Source organism: Pelmatolapia mariae, linkage group LG17 (assembly GCF_036321145.2).
Source record: "Pelmatolapia mariae isolate MD_Pm_ZW linkage group LG17, Pm_UMD_F_2, whole genome shotgun sequence".
NCBI classification, from domain to species: Eukaryota; Metazoa; Chordata; class Actinopteri; order Cichliformes; family Cichlidae; genus Pelmatolapia; species Pelmatolapia mariae.
This window is the reverse complement of record NC_086242.1, coordinates 40,357,507-40,365,362: the sequence shown is the minus strand read 5'-3', so window position 1 is coordinate 40,365,362 and position 7,856 is coordinate 40,357,507. Positions and strand designations below refer to the sequence as shown.

At 42.0% G+C, this 7,856-nt stretch overlaps 1 pseudogene; it reads right to left on the bottom strand.

Moving 5' to 3' along the window:
• Positions 1 to 5,959: 5,959 nt before the first annotated feature.
• LOC134646737 (E3 ubiquitin-protein ligase TRIM21-like) lies at positions 5,960 to 7,613 on the bottom strand (annotated as a pseudogene).
• Positions 7,614 to 7,856: the final 243 nt, after the last annotated feature.

The window sequence follows — 7,856 nt, the reverse complement described above, 5'->3', positions numbered from 1 at the left end:
GTGCACTATGTCACTAAAGTTATTTTAACTGCAAATGTAAAAGTAAACATAAATGAACCAAAGAGGAAGTGACATGACTTTGAGGACAGATGTGATCAGGTGGAAAGTGCAGAAAGCTGACTGATGTGGATCTGTGGCTGCATTAAATGTTGGCCTGTCCTGTATTAGGCATTCAGGATTTTCTTTGATGGCCATTTAGCTCTTATGGCATGAACTTGCTATGTGCATTATTATTTGCTTTTCTACAGTCTGATATTTGTTTAATAATTGATTGATACAATGTATTAAATAAGTTGATAAATAAGATGTTAAAAACGTCATCATCATATCAAACATGATAGATTTGGAGCGAGTTTATTTGGCACATGCTGACTGCATTCTAATTATAACCAGAACAGGAGGCGAGAGCAGAGAACAAGAGAGCAGCAGTTTGGTGAAAGGAACAGGAAAGGTGAAGAAGAGGTGAGCATCCAAAAGACGAGCAAGAGGACAGTTTCAAAGGAGACATTATGGCACAATAAAAGCACAAGCTGTAAGAGCAGAGATTGACTATGTGCACGTTAGCATATGCTACTTCCGGTGCGGAAACTCCTGCGGGGAGCTTTGTTTCCGGTGTCCTATTCCCGCCTTGTTTATGGTCCAAAACAAGTTAAGCAAATGAATGAATCAAGCGGCGATTTACATTTCTATAGATGTCTTGGGCATTTACCCAATATATCTGTAAATGATGTTCATCGACTTGTCGATATTTTTTCCCCAGCGCCTCTCTTTTTCTCAAAAGAGAAAAGGGATTCAAATGTTATATTTCTCAGTATCTGTAAACAGCGGTCCCTCGTTTATCGCGGGTGTTATGTTCTAAAAATAACCAACGATAGGTGAAATCAAGTAGCCAGGTTTATTTTTTGACGCATGGACATCGTGGACATACAGTACTGCACTTCAGAGTCACACTGCTAGTGATCGATGCGGCGATTCTGTACTGTACAGGAGAGACGTCACGGAGGAGATCGTCTGCAGCGATCAGGACGCAGGACACAATGTGATGTAAAAAAATAAAAACCATGCAAACTTGCACTAAAAAAATCTGCGAAACAGCGAGGTGAAAGGTGAACTGCGTTATAGCGAGGGACCACTGTAATTCTGAAGGTAAGTCACAACATACCCTTCGTAAATACTAATGTATAGAAACCCTTACCAGCAATCATTCATTTTTCGTGTGGCTTTTTTTCACGGTTTGTTAACATGCTGTGTAGGTGTGTACTTGACTAGCTGATATCGACATAATGGGGAAACATCTGGTTTGACTATTGTTCACCTGTAGTTTGAATGCTGAACATTTGCCTGTTTAAATCATAAGACCAGTCACTATACAGAGATGTGCTTCTGAATGTGGACGATGTGTCTTCTGATTCTGTAATGCAGTTCTGCTTGTGTTGAGTGATGTAAACAACTGATCGATCTAAACTCTTTAAACGTCAAAATTGATCATTAGATTTTTTATGACACAACAGTGGTGAGTGTTCGCACCTTCTGCTCTTTGTAACTTAACGCGATCTTTCCGTTTTCGAGTTTTGGACATGATTTTGGAGCATATCTTCGCAGTAGCGATTGACCGCAAAGTAAAGCTACCGGAAATGTACAACCCCACATCCGGTCTCAAACCAGGAAGTTAGCATTTTCTCATGCACATAGTCAATTCATTCATATTTTTACTATTTTTTCTTTAGCTTTTACTCCTGCTGCTTACAGTAAATCAAATATATGGTACAAACAAGAACTCAAATTGCGTTGTTGTTCAGTATAATTCTGTGACTTCAACATTTAGCTAGCGTATAATGTTTCCTCCAGAAGGTTTGCCAATTATCTATGAAGCCCACATCGTTTCTGGGACACCACTCAGACAGCCAGCAATTTAAGGAGAACATGCGGCTAAATGGTCTGATTGGGAAGGGGACCAGAGAAAACTACAGAGTCCGACATTGTTTTGGCAAAGTTGCACACTGATTCAATATTGATTTTAGTGACGTCCGATTGGCGTAACCGGGTGTCATTACTGCCAACGTGAATTATGATCTTACTGAATTTACGTTTATGGGTTATGTTTTTGGTTTTGAAAAGCAAATCTTTACTCATTCTATATTGGTAAAGGACAGGGCACTTAAAAAGAAGAAAAAATCTCCCATATCATCTGTTCAGAGAAAAAAGAGAGAGAGAACAAGTAAAAAAAGAGCAACATAATAAACACAGCACCATCGCATTAATGTAGCTAACAGTAAATACTAAATATTGAATGCTGTTGTGCAGTATGCAGGACTGACAGCGCACAATGTGCTTTGAGGTAGCAGCCAAGAAAGGTGTAGTTTGTGTTTGTGAACACCCGTGTGTACACCTGTGTGCACACCTGTGTGGATCAGCACGCTTGTATTCAAAAGATTTCTCCATGTAACGATCTGCTAGGGAGTGTGGGGAGCCATAGCCCCGTCCTCCAGGGCATGAAGCAGGCATGGAGGAGATCCAGGCCCCTGTATAAATTGTTGCATCCAGAGGCCCCAGAATACGAGGACCCAAGGAGGACCACCAGGGGGGGCAACCCAACCGTGCCACCCTCCTGGGAAGAGCTGAGGAGAGCCCCAAACGAGAGGTCACCCAGCAGCCACAGAGCAGAGGCCACAGGGGGCTGAGTTGGCGTGCCCGCGGGCTCTGCCGGCAGCCAGCTGTGCCAGAGTGAACCGAGTCACATGGCCCAGAGGCCTGCGAGCCCCCCACACACTGGAAGAGGCCTGACCGAGCCACGGGCGGCAGGCCCCGTCATGCAGTCCCCGGGAGTGAGCCGGTACATACCTGAGCGCCCAGCCCCAGACACTAAGAACCACCAACGCCTGAAGGCATCAGCCACCGGCAGGAAGTGTGGTGAGAGGAGATAGGCCAAAGTAAACAACAAAATGGGGTCTCCTGAAGCTTCAACGGTGCAGGGTCGTAGCACAACTACAATAAAAGCAAATCCCCTTTTCTTTAAATTGCACTCACTTGGCAGCAAACACAGCTAGGTGTTGATGCACGAACATACATGCTCTACATTTTACATATAACCTGCAGTCTTTACATACAGCGTTAAAGGCAGCCAGTGTTGGGTGTAACGCGTTACTAAGTAACGCGTTACTGTAATTAAAATACTTTTCCACTGAAAAAGTAGAGTAACTAATTACTGTTCATTTTTAGGTATTTTAATTACAGTTACTTACAATGTACTTGCGTTACATTGTAAAATAATTAAACTCGCTGAATATCATTATTTAATTTCATTAATTTATCTTCTAAACGTAAAAGTAAACTCTGCCGCTTTAACATCGCTGTAGTGCAGCTGCACGTCATTTCGCGCCAGTTTGCTGCATAGTCGTATTCTACAGCGGAAGATGTCAGACTTGGCTGAAGCGAGTGGCTGTTTTATGACATGGACATATTCCCGTCTCTTCACTTTTCTGAAACAAGCAGACAAGAACATTACAGCAATATGTAAGCTATGTCCTGGGGAGAAAAAACTATCGGCTGCTGTTAATAGCGCGAGTAATCTACCGAAGCGCCTGACACAGAGCATAGACGAACACTTCTGACTGATTCTTGTTCATCATCCATGGATAATACCGCGGCAACTCCTGCTAAGCAGGCAAAATTTGATTTTACTTCAGCAGCACAGAAAGCGTCTGAAGGTGAGCTTAAAAAATGACTGCAGGCTGCATAGCTGGACTGGCCATCGGGCATACCGGGCATTTGCCGGTGATTTTTCGTTTTTATGGGCCGATGGGGTTTTTTTTTTCTTCTTTTTTTCCACTGAAAATCAACACTGAAAGGTGGTTGATTGGCCAGATGAAGGGAGATGTGTAAAAATAACTCAGTTGTTTGGTGGTGGCTATTGCGGAGCTTCCACTGATTCAGCAACATTAGCAAGTGGTGGAGGCCAGCAGATGCAACACGCTGGCAGGTGGATGACGGAAAGGCAGGAGGAGCAGAGACCCGAGGCGGTGAACTGAACTTCAGGTAAGAAGTTATGACCTGCAGTCTATCTGGGTCAGATATAAACCAAGTTTAGGTGGAGTTTATTTTCATTATGCTGTAACTGCAATAAGTTAATTAACCGAGTTGCACTACAACCTGGTTTGCCTCTTATCTGTAGTTATTTTTATTTAATTTAATAACTGTACAATACTCTGTATATAGTAACCATTGTCCTTAATGTAAATATTTAAGAAAAATTGTGTATGTTTCTGTTCTGTGTCCTGTGTACTGTTTGTTTGTATATGTGTCTTTTTGCTGCTGTTACAACCAAATTTCCCCTTGTGGGACAATTAAAGGATTATTCTATTCTATTCTATTCTATTCTATTCTTTTTACAGTCAGTTACAATAACTTGTTTCTATACTGCTGGGTGGATGATATGATATTATTGATGTTGAACTTGTTTTATCTTATTTATAAGGTTAGTTATTAGAGTTTCCAACCGTCCTGTAAAAAACGGAATCGTCTGGTGTACAGAGAAAATATTGCGCGTTTGGTATTGAGGTGAAAAGGAACACAGTTTGTCCCGTATTTCAGCTACAATGAAAAAAACAAAGCTGGAGTTATTCTGTGTCTTTAATGCACAGCTGCCTCTTCTCCTCTCATTCTCTCCCCCTCCCTCTCCTGTTTCTACTTCAATCATGAAACTGATCAGTGATCAGCTGATCGGCTTTTCTCTCTTGTTTGTTTATCGCTCTGAATCTTACAACAAACGTTTTCATCTGATGTAAAATGTATAGAAATCCATTATTGTACATAGTATTTTTTTTAGGGTCCCATCATAATTTCTTCAGAAGTAGCTAAGTACTGTATATGATGCCAGCATTTTCCCACATTTTCTAGATTCTGTACCAGTACTGTGTGTGAAATGCCATCAAAAAGTCAATTAAGTTTTTCTTTCTCACCTGTCTTTCTGTCTCCTTTCACTTTTTAAAGGTTGCCATGTTAGAAAAAATATTTTGCCCTGCCATGCTGTTTATTGATGTGGCAAATGAATGGTTTATGAAAATATATCTAAATCTGTCATCAGTAATCAGTAATGATCATGTCTCACCTCTAGTCTTCTCTGTCTTAATTTCAGGTTTTCACCATGTGTTGTAGATAGTTCAGGAGGTTAACTCGACCAAGCAGTCTACTTTCGGGTACTGTTTAGAATACCAGAATAGGGAGGATGGTGAAGGTTTAAGTTTATTAGACTGATACATATATACCAACAAGACAGTGTACATCACTGTGACAACAGCGTTTGTTTTCATTCAAAGGCTTTATGGTTTTTCCTATAATACCTGGTGGGCCGGTCTCTAGTCAAAATGCCCGGGCCGATTTTTTTGTCCCAGTCCAGCCCTGGCAGGCTACATTGTGGAACAGATGCTACCGCTGCGTACTGTAGAGTGTCCATCTTTAAAAAAGTGTATTTATTATTTAAAGAGTTTAATTTCTATTGTTTGTCCACTCAAGGTTTATATGGATTTTAAGAAGTATTTAGTTAAATACTTATGTAGTACTTAAGTTACTTTTCTGACACAGTAATTAGATAAGTATTTTAAATACAATATTGACTAAGTAATTAGTAATAGTAATTAATTACTTTTTTTTAAAGTAACTTACCCAACACTGAAGGCAGCTAATAAAATCTAATATAAAGTTTAATCTTCACAATTGTACATGTACAGCCACATGGCTAATAGCAATATCTGCGATAGCCGTGGTAAGGGGAGATAGGCCAAAGTAAACAACAATATGGGCTCTCATTCAATTGTTAGCTTTACAACATTCTTGCTCAGAACAAGTTAACTCACTCAGAAGAATCCCAGCAATAACAAAACTCTTTTCCAGTTAACAACAGTTGCCTGACATTTTGTTTTTCTCCACAAAATCTTACTACACATCAGTTCATCAAATAAAATCAGTCGTTGATCGACTCAGGTTGATTGACGGGACAGATGATCAGAGGTGCAGAGTTTTTACCTCCATCATTGTTACAGGGACTGAAGTATGGGTGAAGTTTGTGAGTGAAGGAGCAGCCAGTAAAGGAGTCGATCAGAGCTGCAGCACCTACATCATAAAAGAAGACCAGACCCTCCTCATAATCTACAAACACCCCCACCTTCTCAGGTCCAGGCTGAAGACAGAGGGGGACTGGAGGGTAAGCACAAGCTATGTACTTATCTCCATTTCTCAGCACTACAGTCCAGAAACCATCCTGAGGTCTCATTCTGATTTGTCCCTTTCTGTTGATCGACTCTGTGGCCACTCCTAAAGTCCACTCAGTCTTTCCTTTAACCTGAACCTCAAAGTAAAACCTGCCTGAAGAGAAACTCTGCTCTCCTAAAACCATAACATAGTAAGAAAATCTCTCTGGGTTGTCTGGAAGTTTTTTCCTCACATCATTATGATAAACTTGTTTTCCATCATCAGACAGGATGAGTTCAGGATGAGCTGTATCAGGATCCAGAGTCACGTCCACTGCATCCTGCTGGACCCTCTGCAGCTCAGCCTCAAACAACTTCTTCTTCACGGGTTTCCAGACTGTCTCCTCCAGCTGATCCACAGCTCTCCCCACTGTCCCCTCATATGATGCTGGACGGACTCTGACCTCTGTCCAGTCCTTGGTGGGTGGAGCAGCTTTCATGGACAAGAAGCTTTGAAGGAGGTGGAGGTGGTCTTCAGAGTGTGAGAGCTGCTCCACCTCAGAGCTTCTCTCCATCAGCTCAGAGATTTCCTGTTCCAGATCTTTGATGAGACCTTCAGCCTGTTTCTCTGTAGTTTCCTGTTTGTCTTTGATCTCCTTTATGAGCTCCTTCAGGCGTCTCTCAACAGACTCCATCAGAGCAGTGAAGACCTGAACACCTTCTGCTTTCTGTCTGTCTGCAGCATCTTTACTCATCTTCACCGACTCTTTGACCTCCTGAATCTTCAGTCGTCTCTTCTGGATCATCTGCTGAATCTCAGCCTCTGTCTTCTCCAGCTCTGCCTTCTTTCCTTCATATTCTTCTCTCAGAGGAACAAACTCGTGGTTCTTGTGCTCTAAAACAGAGCAGAGCATGCAGACACATGTCTGATGAGTCTTACAGAACAGCTCCAGAAGTTTATTGTGCTTCTTACACATCTTGTCTTCCAGGTTCTCCACAGCATCAATCAGCTGATGTCTTTTCAGACCTTTCAGTGTCAGATGAGGCTCCAGGTGAGTCTGACAGTAGGAGGTCAGACACACCAGGCAGGACTTCAGGGCCTTCAGTCTGGTTCCAGACGTCACAGGGAACTTCTCCTGGTTTGGCAGCTTGTTGCTCTGAGCTGCTGCTGCTGGCTTTCTGCTGAGCTTCACGTCTGAACTGAGCAACCATCTCAGAGATGAAGGTGTTGACCCTCAGCTGAGGTCTAGTGTTAAAAGTCTCGTTACACATGGGACACTTACAGCTCTGATTCAGGTCCCAGTGCTGACTGATGCAGCTTTTGCAGAAGCTGTGTCCACATGGTGTGCTGACTGGATCAGTGAACACATCCAGACAGATGGAGCACAGAAACTGATCTTCAGATCGCTGATTGCTGGCAGCAGACATGTCTGCACTCTGAGGGAGAAAGAAAAGAAACATTCTATTCAAAATTCACTTTAAATTTCATTTTTTAAAAGAGAGAAACAAGCGTCAGTAGTCTGAGGAGCTTGGAAAGAAAAGCGTCTGGACTTCTTTAAGTTTCTTGAAGACGTTTCATCAGAGAAGCTTCTTCAGTTCTAAGAGTAACTGGTGGAGACCCAGCAACACACTCAGACACAAACTGGTTCATCCTAAACACAAACTTAACAA